General features: G+C 39.0%; 1 protein-coding gene across 3 annotated transcripts in view; it reads left to right on the forward strand.

Moving 5' to 3' along the window:
• The window catches only part of TENM3 (teneurin transmembrane protein 3), a 2213160-nt gene that overhangs the window by 104823 nt on the left and 2089646 nt on the right, over window positions 1-18691 (forward strand). The window lies entirely within an intron of this gene.

Raw genomic sequence — 18691 nt, forward strand, 5'->3', positions numbered from 1 at the left:
AACAGGTAGTGATCAAGTGATCTCTCTCCTGCCATCGATCTCCACCCTCTGACATACAGAGGCTAGGGACACCATTCCTTACCCAATGAAAATTCATTTTCATGGTTTTAAATAATCAAACATGCATGCACTGTATGATTGACTTACTGGACATATTTTTTGTTCTCGTTGTTGTTGTTGTTTTGTTTGCTAATTTGTTTCTTTCTTCCTTTGTTTTGAGTTAAGGAATTCTTTTCTCTCTTTCTTTCTTTTTAAGAGGCAGTTACAGATCACTACATATACCAGTTTTTTTCCACATCATTCAATGTGTTCTGACTTTCTGTATATCTGTTTCCCTTAATGCAATTCAGATATACCATTTTATTAACAACTTAATAATTAAGAGTTCTTTCTCATGTAAGTTCTTACCTGTGCTTACGTGGATCAGATGCCCAATCTAACCAAAGGGAGAAAATATTCCTACCAGACTCTAAAAAGGGGCAAACTGGTCAGGCCCACAGCAAGATGGAAATCTAGTTCTGACAGTTAAATCAACTTATAGTATGGAGCAGGTAGGTCAGCATTTGGGGGCCCAAGATGGACTTAAGTTATGGTAGATGAGGGGTCCATGGAAGGTAATCAGTTACCATGCCTCTCATAAATAAGCTGTAGTTCGAGGCTTCTGTCCCCACCTAAAATTGCTGGCTGTGCCTAGGAGATTAGCAGGGTAGGATGCTTGAGTTTTGGTTAAATACATTTATTCCATTTCATTGGTAATTATGCTTCATTGGCAACAATTGTTTTTTTTATTCAGACTGTCTGATTGAACTGAACAAATGAACGTCACTTTTGTGTAGTTTTAACTTGATTACTGAAAAATAAAGTTTGATAAACAATTATTAAACAAAATTTCAAATGTGAAGTAAACTCTATGAATAGATGAAGAAAAAGATTTATTTTGCTATATATTAGCACAAACTGTAGTGTGCCACAAATAGAACACTGGATACTGTAATTAGCAATATGCTCATGTCTTAGCTTGCACACAAGAAGCAGCTATCTTTAATGCTAATGGCTGTTGTTGATATTCATTAAGAATACAACACCATAAACTATACCCTTAGAAGATGAAACAAATATTCTGCTTCTCTCTCTTCACGGTAATGTATCATCTTTCTTTCTCTCCAAAATACTTCAGTGGTATTTTTTATTAAAGGAAAACTCCATTGTCTTTCATTAATATTATTTCAGATTCATCTCATCATGTATCAAAAACAATAATATTAGCTTTCTTTCTTCATTAAATGAATCACATGACTAACAGAAATAAGACTGTTTCAAGGATATACACTCAGTATGTTTTTCAGACATATAAAACTTCAGTCCAGAAACTGATCTGGTGCAGAATATGGCAACCCATTTCATGAGCAATTTCCTTCTCTGTTAACACAGCACATTTGTGCTCCTTGAACTGCACTGGCTGTGTGCTGGTTTCCAGGAGGTCAGGATATTAATTTTGACCTATGAAACACTAAATGCTTTTGGACCAGTCTGTTTGTGAGGCACTCTCTCTTCCCATGCCACACTGCTTCATTTGGGTTCAGCTGAGCTGCCTTTGCTGGAGCCCACTTGATATAAAAGAAAGGAAACTGTGGGCAGTGCATTGTCCATGAGAAGTAGTGGGGTTTTGGAATTTTACTCTCTCCATTGGTCCAAAATAGTTTGAATCTGTGATCTTATGGGTATACTGTAAAGTCCATCACTCTATCCAGGGTTGGTTGGTTGTTTTGGAGGGGAAGAAGGGTGCAGTAAGAGCTGGTATTTGTGGGTCTGGTGAGATATTACTGAATTGTTGTTCATGGAGTATCACGTTTTGGGGATTGTCTTTTTATTATTTTTTTATTTTCTAAAAAGAAGTTACTGGTTTCCACTCATATTTATATTTGTGGTTTCAAAATGAATACAGCCAATCATAGGCCCTTCTTTACATTAGCTGGAAACAAATGATATTTAGTAATATATATTTTAACTCATATTGGTATTTTTGAATTTTCACAATGTATTTTAATACATCTATGCCAGTAAATCAACAACCTTTCTTCTAGAAACACTGGAATGTTCCTTCTAATTTTTAGTACAGGAAATGTGTTGTAGGGGAATGTTGCCTGTATCTTGTAATATAGGTCTAAAAATGATGGGTCAGATCCTAAACCAATAGGTGTATTTCCCGTAACCTCAGTTAAGAATGTGGCCTATTGAGCAGAAATTAGCCTTTTATCTTTGAAATATATCTTCTAAGTTTATGGGAGTATAATGCAATATTCTGGAATGTGTCAGCAGCAGTAGGGGTTGACTCTTGGATCTCTGGGTTCAAATGTATGAGTATCTCCTGTGTGAGATAAAGAACCAGATTTCATAGCTGAAAGGCTGAAGCATATTCATAAACCACTCTACATATACTAGTTACTAAATGGAGGCACATTGTGTTAGTGTAGGTTACAAATAACATGGGACTACTAGATTCAACATGGTAAATGGACATAGAGTGGACAAGATCTCAACATAGCTAAAATATCAACTTCGCTGATGATTCAAATGCATCCACGTGACCATTACCATGATAAATAGGTCAGGGTTTTGATGTGTTACACTTTGTGTGGATGAATGGGTACCCAGTCCTGTTGGCTTACAAGACAATAACAGCTGTCTGCCCTAGCTTTCTCTGTATCAAATGCCCATGTACAGAAATATTTGTTTCCATGTCATCAGTAAGTATCAGTGCCATGACAAAGCACCATCAAGGAACAGCATGGAACTTATTGGGGTACAGTAGTACCTAAAGGCCCATTCAAGAATTTGTTTCAGCCTTGCCAAATTTTGTACATGGGCATTTGCCAGTTATGACATATAGAGATGTCTTTTTTTGAATAGATGGCTTTTATCCTTCTCTCTTTTTTTTGTACAATAATGTATCCTTCCCTTCCTACCTCCAACCTTTGCCACACACCTGAGTTTGAAGCCATGACTATATCATTATGAAAGTAGAGATTAACTTTTTGTACAAGATAACTATTTTATAGTTGAAAGTTAATTGATACCACAAATGTCAGCTGACCCTTTCCTTGCTACACATCATTGTCATCTACATGGCATGCTGTGCACATTAGGCATCCATGACTTCTAGGAATAACATGATGCAATTCATATCATGTATGATGCAATATCAGCTTCAGATTGCATCATTCATTGTTTTGCCTAAAAAGCAAGTACTGTCCAAACCCAGTCATAGATTCATAGATGTATTTTAGTCATTTCTGGTTTAAATTGAGATCTTTTCCCTTTATAACTCACTTATCCTCCGCCATTCCCAAGTCAAGGGTCGTATATACTGACCCAATAGCATATCTTGAAAACTAGAGCCAATCAACAATTTTAAGCATCATTTTCCTTCTCAGTGACCCAGAATTAGTAAAGTTTGACTACATTTATTTCAGAAGCATTTTGGCTGTAGAGCAGTGTTATTAGAAACAGAGCTAGTTGTGTTTGTGATGACTGAGATAACTGCCTGGTGAATAGCCTGTCAGGTGTAAATGTAGCTGATCTCACAAGATACCTAGATAGCATTTATGGGTAGTGTTGGGAAGATCCAGTTATCATGGTACATGGAGGTACCAGTGACATAGGGAAACAGATGTAAAGAGGAGGGGAGGGAAGTTCTGGAGGTCAAATTTAGTCTGCTAGGTAAGTGATTAGACTCCAGGACATGGTAGCATTCTCTGAAATGCTTCCAGTTCCATGCACAGAGCAAGTAAGACAGGGAGAACTACAAAGTCTAAATGCATAGGAGAGACAATGGCATAGGTTTATTAAGAACTGGGGAACGTTTTGGGGAAGGAATAGGCTACCTAGGTGGGATGGGCTCCACCTGAAACATAATGGAACCAGACTGCTGGCACATAAAATTTAAAAGGTCATAGAGGATGTTTTTAAATTAAGGGCTTGAGGAAAACCAACAGGGGTGGAGAAGCACATGGTTCGGGCAGGGACATCCCCTAGGGATGAATTGATTAAAGAGGGAACTCCATATCCTAGTATTGAGGATAGGAAATAAGTTGATAAAGGACTGGTAGGAGCTAATGAGTAACAGTCAAATGTAAAAAAAGTGCCATTTAAGCATAACACATGAAAGCAAGTAACTCAATAATGAAAAAATTTACAAGTGATTATGTCAAATACTAGATGTCTAAATACTAAGATGGGTGGACTAAAGTTCCTGGCATTACATGAGAGATTTATATAATAGGTGTCATGGAAACTTGTTGAAATGAAGATAATCAATGGGACACAGTAGTACCAAGGTACAACATAAATAGGAATTACAGAGTAGGTGAGGAGTGACACTATTCTTTTTAAGGTGAAAATCTTAAATTAATCAAACAGTTTTATCTATGAATAGAAATATATCTGTAGGAATGTACTACTGACCATCTGACCAGGATGGTGACAGTGAAATGCTAAAGGAGGTTAGAGAGGCTACAAAAACACAGAAAACCAATAATAATGGGGGATTTCAACTATCTTCATATTGACTATGTAAATGTCTCCTCGTGACGTGATGCAGAGATAAAATGTCTAGACACCATAAATGACAGCTTCTTGGAGCAGCTAGCTCTGGAACCCATAAGGGGAGACACAATTCTTGATTTAGTCCTAAGTGGAGCACAAAATCTGATCCAAGAGGTAACTATAGCTGAACTGCTCAGTAATAGTGACCATAATGCAATTAAATCTAGCATCCTTGTATGGTGAAAATACCAAAAAACCTCACCACAGTAATAACTAATTTTAAAATTAGTTTACTACATATGAATGAGAGTGCTAGTTAGTTAGAAATCTAAAAGAATATTAATGAGGGTAAAATGTGTGAAAGCATGGATATCACTTAAAAACACCATAACAGAGGCTCAGACTAAATGTATAGCACAACGGACAATAAAAGGACAAAATAATGCCACCCTGGCTAGTAGTAGAGGCCTTGAGAGACAAAGACATCCTTTAAAAATTGGAAATCAAAACATGAGGAAAATAGGAAGGAGCACAATCTCTGGCAAATAAAATATAGCAGTATTATATGGCAGGCCAAGACAGAACATGAGAATAAACTTACTAAACATGCAAAATGTAATAGAAATGTAAAAACAGTAAATGTAAAAAACAGTAACAATAAAAAGTGCAGGTTTCAGAGTAGCAGACGTGTTAGTCTGTATCCGCAAAAAGAACAGGAGGACTTGTGGCACCTTAGAGACTAACAAATTTATTAGAGCATAAGCTTTCGTGGACTACAGCCCACTTCTTCGGATGCATATAGAGTGGAATAAATATTGAGGAGATATATATATATATACACATACAGAGAGCATAAACAGATGGGAGTTGTCTTACCAACTCTGAGAGGCCAATTAAGTAAGAGAAAAAAAAACTTTTGAAGTGATAATCAAGATAGCCCAGTACAGACAGTTTGATAAGAAGTGTGAGAATACTTACAAGGGGAGATAGATTCAATGTTTGTAATGGCTCAGCCATTCCCAGTCCTTATTCAATCCTGAGTTGATTGTGTCTAGTTGATTGTGTCTACATATCACACAGACTATGCTGAGAGACTGTGTCACACACTCTCAAAGAAACTGGGAAACCACCTGATCAGCATCCTATACAGCAAACGGGGAAAGATTAAGAATGAGCTCTCAAAACTGGATACTCTGATAAGAAACCAACCTTCCACACAAATTTCCTCATGGATAGACTTTACAAAAACTAGACAAGCCATTTACAAGACAAACTTTGCCTCTCTACAAAGGAAAAAGGACACTAAACTATCTAAACTGCTACATGCCACAAGAAGCCACAACAGTAGTTCCCTTAACCCACTCAGCAATATTGTTAATCTTTCCAGCTATACTCTTAGCCCAGCAGAAGAGTCTGTCCTATCTCGGGGCCTCTCCTTTTGTCCCTCCAGAGCCATGAATATGATACAGTTCTGCAGTGACCTAGAATCCTACTTTTGACGTCTCCAACTCAAAGAATATTTCCAACATACCTCTGAACAGCATACTAACCCACAGAATCCCCCCTACCAGCACTACAAAAAAAAGGATTCTGCGTGGACTCCTCCGGACGGTCGAAACAACAGACTGGATTTCTACATAGATTGCTTCCATCAACGTGCAAAGGCTGAAATTGTGGAAAAGCAACATCACTTGCCCCATAACCTCAGCCATGCTGAACACAACGCCATCTACAGCCTCAGAAACAACCCTGACATCATAATCAAAAAGGCTGACAAAGGAGGTGCTGTCGTCATCATGAATAAATTGGAATATGACCAAGAGGCTGCTAGACAGCTCGCTAACACCACATTCTACAGGCCATTATCCTCTGATCCCACTGAGGATTACCTAAAGAAACTACACCATCTGCTAAAAAAACTCCCTGACAAAGCACAGGAACAAATCTGTACAGACACATGACTAGAACCCCGACCAGGGGTATTCTATTTGCTACCCAAGATTCATAAACCTGGAAATCCTGGACGCCCCATCATCTCAGGCATTGGCACCCTAACATCAGGCTTGTCTGGTTATGTGGACTCTCTCCTCAGACCCTATGCTACCAGCACTCCCAGCTATCTTCGAGACACCACTGACTTCCTGAGGAAACTACAATCCATCGGTGATCTTCCAGAAAACACCATCCTGGCCACTATGGACGTAGAAGCCCTCTACACCAATATTCCACACAAAGATGGACTACAAGCTATCAGGAACAGTATCCCTGATAATGTCACAGCTAACCTGGTGGCTGAACTTTGTGATTTTGTCCTCACCCACAACTATTTCACATTTGGGGACAATATATACCTTCAAGGCAGCGGCACTGCTATGGGTACCCGCATGGCCCCACAATATGCCAACATTTTTATGGCTGACTTAGAACAACGCTTCCTTAGCTCTCGTCCCCTAACGCCCCTACTCTACTTGCGCTACATTGATGACATCTTCATCATCTGGACCCATGGAAAAGAAGCCCTTGAGGAATTTCACCATGATTTCAATAAGTTCCATCCCACCATCAACCTCAGCCTAGATCAATCCACACAAGCGGTCCATTTCCTGGACACTACTGTGCTAATAAGCGATGGTCACATAAATACCACTCTATACCGGAAACCTACTGACCGCTACACTTACCTACATGCCTCCAGCTTCCATCCAGGACACACCACATGATCCATTGTCTACAGCCAAGCTCTAAGATATAACCGCATTTGCTCCAATCCCTCAGATACAGACAAGCACCTACAAGATCTCTATCAAGCATTCTTAAAACTATAATACCCACCTGCTGAAGTGAAAAAACAGATTGACAGAGCCAGATGAGTACCCAGAAGTCACCTCCTACAAGACAGGCCCAACAAAGAAAATAACAGAACACCACTAGCTGTCACCTTCAGCCCCCAACTAAAATCTCTCCAGCGCATCATCAGAGATCTACAACCTATCCTGAAAGATGATCTTTTACTCTCACAGATCTTGGGAGACAGACCTGTCCTCGCTTACAGACAACCCCCCAACCTAAAGCAAATACTCACCAGAAACTACACATCACTGAACAAAACCACTGACCCAGGAACCTATCCTTGTAACAAAGCCCGATGCCAACTCTGTCCACATATCTATTCAAGTGACATCATCATAGGACCTAATCACATCAGCCATACCATCAGGGGCTTGTTCACCTGCACATCTACCATCATATATGCCATCATGTGCCAGCAATGCCCCTCTGCCATGTACATTGGCCAAACCGGACAGTCTCTACGCAAAAGAATTAATGGACACAAATCTGACATCAGGAATCATAATACTCAAAAACCAGTGGGAGAACACTTTAACCTGTCTGGTCATTCAATGACAGACCTGCGGGTGGCTATATTACAACAGAAAAACTTCAAAAACAGACTCCAACGAGAGACTGCTGAGCTGGAATTGATATGCAAACTAGACACAATCAACTCAGAATTGAATAAGGACTGGGAATGGCTGAGCCATTACAAACATTGAATCTATCTCCGCTTGTAAGTATTCTCACACTTCTTATCAAACTATCTGTACTGGGCTATCTTGATTATCACTTCAAAAGTTTTTTTTTCTCTTACTTAATTGGCCGCTGAGAGTTGGTAAGACAACTCCCACCTGTTTATTCTCTCTGTATGTGTGTATATATATCTCCTCAATATTTATTCCACTCTATATGCATCCGAAGAAGTGGGCTGTAGTCCACGAAAGCTTATGCTCTAATAAATTTGTTAGTCTCTAAGGTACCACAAGTACTCCTGTTCTTTTTAATAAAAAGTACATTAGAAACTGGCTGGCCTCCTATCATGCAGTGGGGCCACTAGATGACAGAGGTATTAAAGGAACAGTCAAGTCAGACAAGGCAGTCAAGGAAGACAAGTTAAATGAATATTTGCATTGGTCTTCACTGCAGAGGATGTGGGGAAATACTCACATCAGAGTTATTCTTTTTGGGCGACAAATTTGAAGCATTATCCGAAACTGAGGTGTAAATAGAAAAGGTTCTAGAACAAATTGATAAACTAAACAGTAATAAGTCACTTAGACCACATGATATTTACTCCAGAGTTCTGAAGGAACACAAATATGAAATTGCAGAACAACCAACTGTAATACATAATCTATCACTGAAATCAGCCTCTGTACCAAATGACTAGAAAGTAGCTAGTGCAACACTGATTGTTAAAAATTGCTCCAGAGGCAAGTCTGTCAATTGCAGGTTGATGAACCTAAGTGCAATACCAGGCAAACTGATAGAACTATAGTAAATAACAAAATTTATTAGACACAAACATGATATGTTGGGGAAGAGTCAACATGGCTTTTGTAAAGGGAAATCCTGTTTCATCAATCTATTAGAATTCTTTGAGGGAGTCAACAAACATGTGGATAAGAGCAGTCCACTTGATGTAGCATACTTGGATTTTCAGAAAGTCTTTGACGAGGTCCTTCATCAAAAGCTCTGAAGCAAACTAAGCAGTCATAGGGCTAGAAGGAACTGGTTAAAAGATAGGAGACAAAGGGTAATGATAAATAGTCAGTTTTCACAGTGGACAGGAGTGAACAGCAAGATTCCCAAGTATCTGTACATGGACTTGTGCTCTTCAACATATTAATTAATGATCTGGAAAAGGGATGAACAGTGAAGTGTCAAAGTTTCCAGACGATATGAAATTATTCAAGATAGTTAAGTCCAGAGCTGACTGCAAAGACTTACAAAGGGATCTCAAAAACTGGTGACTGGGCAACAAAATGGGAGATGAAATTCAGTGTTGATAAGTGCAAAGTAATGCCCATTGGAAAAAAGAAATTCCAACTATACACACACGGTGATTGGTTCTAAATTAGCTATTACCACCCAAGAAAGAGATCTTAGAGTCACTGTGGTTAATTCTCTGAAAACTTCCGCTCAGTGAGCAGCAGAGGTCAAAAAGGCTAAGAGCATGCTAGGAACTATTATGAATGGGATAGAAAATAAGACATAAATGTCATAATGCCATAAAATGCCATAATATTAATCCCTGGTGCACCTACACCTTGAACACTGCTGTGCTGGTCATAGTATTTCAAAAAGGATAGAGAGGAATTGAAAAGAGAAGGGCAACAAAAGATGATCAAGGGTATGGAAAAGTGTTGGTACAAGAATAAAACTAAAAAGATTAGGGTTATTTAGATGAGAAAAGAAACAACAAAAGGAGGATATGATAGAAATTATATAAAATCATGAATGGTGTAGAAAAAGTGAATAGATAAGTATTATTTACCCTTTCCCACAACACAAAAATAAGATAGGAAGCAGGTTTAATAAAAAGACAGTACTTCTTCACACAAAGCACAGTCAATCTGTGGAACTCATTGCCATGGGATATTGTGATGGCCAAAAGTATAACTGAGTTTAAAAAAAAAAGAACAGGATAAATTCATAGAGGATAGGTCTATCAACGGCTATTAGCCAAGATGGTCAGGAATGTAACCCCATGCTTGAAGTGAACCTAAACCTCTGACTGCCAGAAGCCAGGAGTGGAAGATGGGGTGGATCACTCCATAACTGTCATGTGTTGATCATTCCCCCTGAGTATCTGGTACCTGTCACTGTAAGAAGATATGATAATGGGCTGGTTGGACCATGGCCTCTGTCAGTATGACTATTGTTTTGTGCTTATGCTCACCTGGTAGCTCAGCATGTAGAAGGGAACAATAATGTGCGGTCCGTTGCCAGTAGATTGGCTTAGCAGAGACAGTTCTCAGATGCACAAATGGTCCCTGAAGGATCAAGTGGTGCAAAATATTTTCTCCATTTGAGGTCAATCCAGTACAGATCTGTTTGCGAGTAGGTTCAACAAAAAGACTCCAAAAGCAAGGAAAGACAATCAACCCATCTCAGATATTTTCCTGTTGCCTTGTGGAAAGAGACTTCTGTATGCGCTCCTCCCTGCCCCCTTTCTATTGATTCAGAGTGTGGGGAAGATGCATAAGGACAGGGGAAGGGTAATCCCAATTGCCCAAGTTTGGTCAATGCAGCAATGGTACACAGACCTGCCTCAGCTATTGAATGGAGTCAGCAACAGGCTTCCTTCATCTCCAGGCATGTTGTTGCAGCAGCAAGGTAAGATCCTCCATCCAGATCCTCAGTCTCTCCATCTGATGGACTCTAAGAGTAAATCTGCACTTATGGCAGCGAATGAAGTACAGACATGCCAGAATAGCAGGGTTAGCCAGTGAAGCACTACTTAAGTGAGCAGCGACCTTAAGAGAGCCAGAATCCTTTACGCTCTATGGTTCTCTACAACCCAATCAGTGCGTTTCACAGGTACAATGCTATTAGTGTCCCAGTGCCTCCCCAGTACTGGATACTTCCCCCATCAGAGTGAAAGTCTCCATCAGTGAGGAAAGGCCCTGGCAGGGGCAGGGGGGCAGCAGGAAAAGCCTCTGTCAGTGGGGAGTCAACTGCCAGAGCCTTTTACTGTTAAGTGTACCTACACATCACAGTGTGGACACAGCCTGACTTTCACTGCAGTGTGTAGCTACATGTACCCTACATGCCTCTGCCAGTATACACAAGACCTAGGAGGTGCCTTTCAGAATCTCACCCCACATTTCTGAAGGAGATACATTTCATAAGGCATGTGAAACCCACTGGTGAGTCTGTGTACCTTAGTATTACACATGCTATGAATAAAAAGAATTCATAAAAAAGCATCTTTAATATTGTAGGTAAGTTTAAGTTAATATTTTAGCTTTGTGTATGTCAAATATAGCAACAAAAACTGTGACACTAGTAGCAATATGTAAATGAGTAAAATTTGGATCCATCTGAGCTCTTGTCAGGTTACAGGAATATTGTATATATTTGTGTCTATAAGTATTCATTTGTCTAACATTCTAAGAAATACCAGCATTCTAGGCGCTGAGTAACTCTTTGTGAGAAGAAAAATCAGAGAAGTATGTAATTATAGAGGTAGGTATAGAGGGTATAGAACGTTTCTTCTTGACTGGTAACTTGTGGTGGGAACTGCACTGATCAATAGGGTTGAATCTTCTAGATTTTTCTCCTTGACCATTAAATAAAGTTGACATTGAAAATTTGGTTTAAATGTGAAGGACTAAATATAAGAGACAGAAAGCAAAAGTGGAACTAACTAGGACAATAAAAGCAGGAGAAAAAGAGTAAACAAAGCAGAAAAAAGACTTTTTAAAGGCAAAAAAGATGACTTTGGACACCATTGAAGAGGATAAGATGAAAACCTGATAAAAGGGTGTTTGAAAGAGAAGGAGAAAAGACCAAGTACTTCTTTTTTTGTCTTAATTTTAGAGACTGCCATAACCTGAGGCAAACATTTCAACATTGCAAAGCAAAACCAATTATCCATTTTACTGAAGTGATTTCCACCTGAAAGGGATGGAAATTAGAAAATCAAAAGATGAAATAAAAAGAATACTTGGGGAATACTGTGCCAGAATGCATGTATTTAAAACTCTAGTTTAGTAAATCCAGCCGAGATTCACCATCTGCTACCAACAATGGCAAAAGAAACCCCGATTATTTTACTAGGAACAATGTGTGCATTGCATTTTTAAAAAAACAACTTATATTTTGTAAAGAGTGCAATACATCACTGGGACATCAAGTTGCATTTCTTTCATCCATTTTCTAAGTAAATACCCTTGACTTAAGTAAAATTTCTTTGTAAAAAAAAAAGTACATTTTCTGTTAATAATTAATGTTTACATTTAGAACTGGGTGGTGGATCTGTACTAAGCCCTTTGCAACATGAACAGCTGCATATGACCCTAAAAGTGCCTTTTTGGTGGGGGGGGGGGTGTATTAAACTAGTTAGAGACATAAAGGGTAACAAGAAAACATTCTACAAATATATTAGAAGAAAGAGGAAGACCAAGGACAGGGTAAATGGGGGAGTACAGAAACTATAACAGAAAATATGGAAATGGCTGAAGTGCTAAATGACTTTTTTGTTTCAGTTTTCACCAAAAAGGTTACTGACAATTGGACATCTAACATAGTGAATGCCAGTGAAAATGAGAGGATCTGAGGCTCAAATAGGGAAAGAACAAGTTAAAAATTACTTTAGTTGGCTAGCTTCAAGTTACCAGGACCCATTGAAATATATTCAAGAATACTCAAGGAGCTGACTGAGGAGATATCTGAGCCATTAGTGGAAGAGATTCCAGAGGACTGGAAAAGGGCAAATATAGTGCCAATCTATAAAACGGGAAATAAGGACAACCTGGAGAATTACAGACCAGTCAGCTTAACTTCAATACCTGGAAAGATAATAGAGCAAATTAATTAAGTAATCAATTTGCAAACACCTAGAAGATAATAAGGTGATAAGCAACAGTCAGCATGCATTGTCAAGAACATATATAATGTCAAACCAATCTAATAGCTTTATTTGACAGGGTTACAAGCCTCATGGATAGGGGGGAAGTGGTAGATGTAGTATATCTTGACTTAAGTAAAGCTTTTGATACTGTCTCACATGACCTTCTCATAAACAAACTAGGGAAATACAACCTAGATGGAGCTACTGTAAGATGTGTACATAGCAGTCTGGAAAACTGTTCCCAGAGAGTAGTTATCAGTGCTTCACAGTCAAACTGGAATTGCCTATTAACTGGGGTGTTGCAGGGATCAGTTCAGAGTCATGTTCTGTTCAATATCTTCATCAATTATTTAGATAGTGGCATAGATAATACACTTATAAAGTTTGCAGACGATACCAAGCTGGGAGGGGTTGCAAGTGCTTTGGAGGATTGGATTAAAATTCAAAATGATCTGGACAAACTGGAGAAATGGTCTGAAGTAAATAGGATGAAATTCAATAAGGACTAATACTAAAGACTCCACTTAGGAAGGAACAATCAGTTGCACACATACAAAATGCGAAATGACTGCCTAGGAAGGAGTACTGCAAAAAGGGGTCTGGGAGTCATAATGGATAACAGGCTAAAGATGAGTCAACAGTGTAACACTGTTGCAAAAAAAATAATCAAACATCATTCTTGGCTGTATTAGCAGGAGTATGTAAGAAGACATGAGAAGTAATTCTTCAACCCTATTCCACACTGATTAGGTGTCAACTGTAGTATTGTGTCGAGTTCTGGGCGCCACATTTCAGGAATGATGTGGACAAATTGTAGTCCAGAGAAGAGCAACAAAAATGATTAAAGGTCTAGAAAACATGATCTATGAGGGAAGACTGAAAAAACTGGGTTTGTTTAGTTTGGTGAAGAGAAGACTGAAAGGGTACATAACCGTTTTCAAGTTCATAGAAGAAGGAGAGACAAAAATTGTTCTCCTTAACCTCTGAGGATAGGTCAAGAAGCAATGGGCTTAAATTGCAGCAAGGGCGGGTTAGGTTGGATATTAGAAAAAACTTCCTAACTGCCAGGGTTGTTAAGCACTGGAATAAATTGCCTAGGGAGGTTGTGGAACCTCCATCACTGGAGATTTTTAAGAGCAGGTTAGGCAAACACCTGCCAGGGATGATCTAGATCAGTGATGGGTAACCTGCAGCCCGCAAGCTGCACATGGCCTTTCAGGGTAATCCACTGGTGGGCCACCAGACAGTGTGTTTTCATTTGCATATCTGCCCACAACTCCCAGTGGTTGCAGTTCACCATTCCTGGCCAATGGGAGCTGTGGGAATGGCGGGAATGAGCAACCGCGGCCACTGGGAGCTGTGGGCAGCCGTGCAAATGTAAACAAACTGTCTGGCGGCCTGCCAGCAGATTACCCTGATGGGCCGCATGCGACCCGTGGAATGCAGGTTGCCCAACACTTGTCCAGTTAATACTTAATCCTGCCATGAGTGCAGGGAACTGGACTAGATGACCTTTCAAGGTTTCTTCAGTCCTGTGGTTCTGTGATTATATGCAGCACACATGTCCAACCCACCAAGCAGAAGTGCCCCTAGTCCCTTATTTTCAGAACAATTTAAATCCCGGTATAGATAGATCTCCCATTGGAGAGTTAACTTTTGGATCACCTCTGTGGCTTCCCCGCTGTGTGTCCTCGACACACCACCTCAAAAACAAAGTTTAAGGGAAGTTTGTAGGCTACAGTAGGTCATCTTAAGTACCAAGTGGTGGGGAAGGAGGAATGTGCTATTGTTGGGAGGGATCTAGATAAGAACCCACACATAGATCACTTTATTGAAGGCCCCACAATACTGGGGATGGTCTGTATTGCAATTAGTATAAGTGATCCTTTTTTTTTTAAAAAGATCATTTTTGCTTAGAAAATATTACCAAGCACAATGCATCCGCTACGCTACTGAGGAGTCAAAATCTCTGGGATTGCTCAACCATCTTCTACAAGACAGGGAGTCAGGGCAATGGAACTTTTCTGCTGGGCACATAGAGGTATAGGAGGTATTGATCCAGCCATATATCCAGAGTCTAACTACTCTCCGGTTTTATAAGTACTCATTTCTTATGCTTTTGGGGCTTTTTTTAATTTACCATCCATTTCCTTAGGATCCAGTCTCTCCCTACTAGTCCCTATGTGAACTTCCCTTTGTACTCAGCCTCCTTGTTCATCTCTTCATCCATTTAAATAATAAGTACATTGGGCCTCAAAGAAAACACTAAAATTTAGTTATAAAGGCTAAGTCAAAAATCACAGCCAATAGTGCAATACTTCCTTTTTCTCTTCTTCCTCTGAAGAAAGTGAAATATCCTTGGAATATTCATTGGATATCAACTCAGGTGAGCATTTCCAGGAGAACAAAATGGACTCCCTAATATCTAATTACTTTGTGTCTTAAATTGGAAGTGGAAAAATGAAGGAAAATATTCCCTTAAAATATGGTCATGAGAGCTATTTTTTTGAGAGAGATCAGGAATAATCAAACAAGATTTCTTTGGAAATTTAAAACTATTCTCCCTTTTTTAATTTATTTCCTGGGGACTGCAATTTGTCTAGTGATCTAAAGTAATTGTTGGGTATCAGTCTTAGATATTAAAGATAACGGGGACTTGTACAGAGAACTAATGGTATGGAAAAAGTGAATAGGGAAATGTTATTTACCCCTTCATATAAAGTAAGAACTAGGGGTTACCTGATGAAATTGATAGGCAGTAGATTTAAAACAAACAAAAGAAAGGACTTCTTCACAGTCAAACTGTGGAACTCATTGCCATGGGATTGTGAAGACACAAGTATAACTGGGTTCAAAAAGAATTAGATAAGTTTATGGAGGATAGGTCCATCAATGACTATTAGCCAAGGACACAACTCCATGGTCCAGGTGTTCCTAAACCACCTACTGCCAGAAGCTGGGACTGGACAGCAAGGAATGGATCATTCAGAATTGACCTGTTCTGTTCATTCCCTCTGAAGCATCTGGCACTGGTCACTGTAAGAAGACAAGATACTGGACTAGAATGACTATTGGTCTGACTAAGTATGGCTGTTCTTATGCATAAAGTTATATTAATCTGTGCACTTAATATATTTCAAACATTTTCCAATTATTTTGACTAGCCTATGGCATAAAGTGACAAATGAGGTCAAACACAATTTAACCCTTCTTTCCCCCTCCCCCCCAAATAATTGGAACATACATAACCTTTTCTCATGTCAAGTTTATCACTAGATTACTGTCAAGGTTGATTTTGTGATTTTAAAAAAGAGTCTCTGAAATATTTAACCTTACAAATTTTGGGGGAAATGACTGTTAATCATTATATGCAATTATGTGCCCTTTTAAAAAAATGTTGACAAACAGCCTTCCAAAATGTATTAATATAATGTCATGACTGCATACTTCATTTTTGTGATAATTTAGGGATTCAGATCACAGAAAAAAAAAACAGTCTTAAAGCAGTGATGGCAATTTTAGAATGAAAGATGACTGAGAAGACTATAACATCTAGAAAACCAAGTATAGGAACCATCCACAGCTCTGGGACCCCCATGGCTCGCAACCAGCTATGGCTTATAACCTGTGTGGGTCATCCATGGAGTCAGCTGTATAGAAAAGAATGAGGGAATCTGAAGTATAGAGCCCAAGAACCAGATGGTAAAAAAACGGTGAACACTTGGCACACTTTAGGATTACAGCTGCCAAGAATATCTTTTGCTGACAACTACAGCAAAGGGATGTTGGTTACTGTATTTTAGAGAAGAAACATTCATTGAAGCATTCATCATAGAATTATATCTATGAATTATCTTTTTGAAATTATCAAATTCAGGCAAGACAAGGTCAGTTGGGTGAAACAACCAGAAAAGTAAGAGTATCGGCATTCCTGGCTGAGAGAGTCTATCCACCATTTGCAACTGATGCTTGCAGTTTTGGAGCTTTATTAAATCCTGCATTGCTCTTGGAAAATCAAATAGCAGATGTAGTGAAAAAGAGAGTTTGTTTTCCTCTGCAGCTGTCTATATGAGTGCAACATTTCCTTTCAGATGCTGACCTCAGTACCTCAGTCCATGCCTTTGTCACTCCAAGACTAGACTTGTAATAAGCCATTTATGGAGCTACACATTGCTGCGTGAGCTGAAGTCATCTCTCTTTAAATGTGGGAACAGCTGGCAAGGCATTTCAACTCTGGAATTCACATCCCTCTTTGGACCACTGTCACCCCACATTATTAACTTTTCCAGCATGCTACAAAGCTCATCTTTTCTCACAGGCATTTATAGAAAAGCTAATAGGATGATCCGGCGAATTGACAGTCTATATTATGAAAAGAAACTAACAGAGATTGGCTTGTTTAGCCTCGCAAAATAAAGGCTGGGAGGGGTATGATTTGTTCTCTATAAATACATTAAGGGGATACACACCAAGAAAAGAGAAGTATTTAAGCTAAAGGACAATGTTGGCACAAGAACAACTGGGTATAAACTGGCCATGAATACATTTAGGCTGGGAATTAAAAGGGTTTCTAACCATCAGAGGAGTGAGGTTCTGGAACAGCCTCCCAATAGAAGTATTGGGTGGGGGATACAACTCATTTTAAAATAGAGTTTGATAAGTTTATGAATGGAATTGTACGATGTGGTGGTTTGTGAAAGTAAGGGACTGAACTTGATGACCCAGGACATCCCTTCCTGTCCCAAGTCTTATATCTGTGCTTTTATATGCATTGGAAAGGATTTTTAAAAGGGTTAAAGGTGTAAGTGTAAAGTAAAAAATTCCTTTGCAGGTTGCAAAAGGCCAAAAAACAAACAAACACACACAAAAAAACAGGTAAACTCAACAATTCAGCTAGGCTCAAAAATAAAAAACAAAACTGCCGCTCAAGCTCCCTGCTGCCAAACAGCCAAAAGCCTGTTTAAAAACAAACAGACAAACAAACAAACCTAAAGGGGGGTTTGCAAAACAAAAAAAAAATTGCAAAGGCCAGTAAGTTAAAAAACAACAGTCTCGCAACTCTAAAGTTGATATGTTTTAAAAAACCTAAACAAGTCACAAAAGGCCAGTTCAGACTGGCACCAAAAGCATAAAAAAACGAAAATCCCTAAACAAAAACGCTCCCAAAAAACCCCAGGGCTTAAAGCCCTCCCAAAAGCTAAAGCAAGTCAAAATCAACAGCAAACTCTAAACGGCCAGTGCACAAAACAAAACTCCCATCTACCTTCCCCCTCTTCTTACGTGACACCCAGACTTGGCCAGCCTTGGGTTCTGAGTGTGTAAGTATAAAAGTGGGTTAGCACGTGGGCACTAACGCTTTCTTCCTTCCTTTAAGTAACGTAAAAAGCACTCAGCACTCACCGATGTTTTTGGTTAATAAAGCTTTAGAACCAGTCACTTGGTGTGCTCCTTCATCTCCTCCCCTAAAAATCCTGTGGCCTCAGGCTAATCACCTAAAGCCCCAGGCAAATTAATAACATAAATCTGTCACATTTTTGGTGGAGAATCTTTTAGTGGAGACTCTATCACAATGTTATCCAAAATATTCTCTAAACTTATAGTAGTAATTTTGTGTGTGCTTCATTTTAATTATGCAAATATCCTAATTTGTGCATTTAATTTCAATTTGTATATGCTAACTGGATAATTAGATTTTTTTTGGGACATGCAGAATTGTAGACACAATTGTAGGTT

This window comes from Chrysemys picta, chromosome 5, assembly GCF_011386835.1.
Source record: "Chrysemys picta bellii isolate R12L10 chromosome 5, ASM1138683v2, whole genome shotgun sequence".
Lineage (NCBI taxonomy): Eukaryota > Metazoa > Chordata > Testudines > Emydidae > Chrysemys > Chrysemys picta.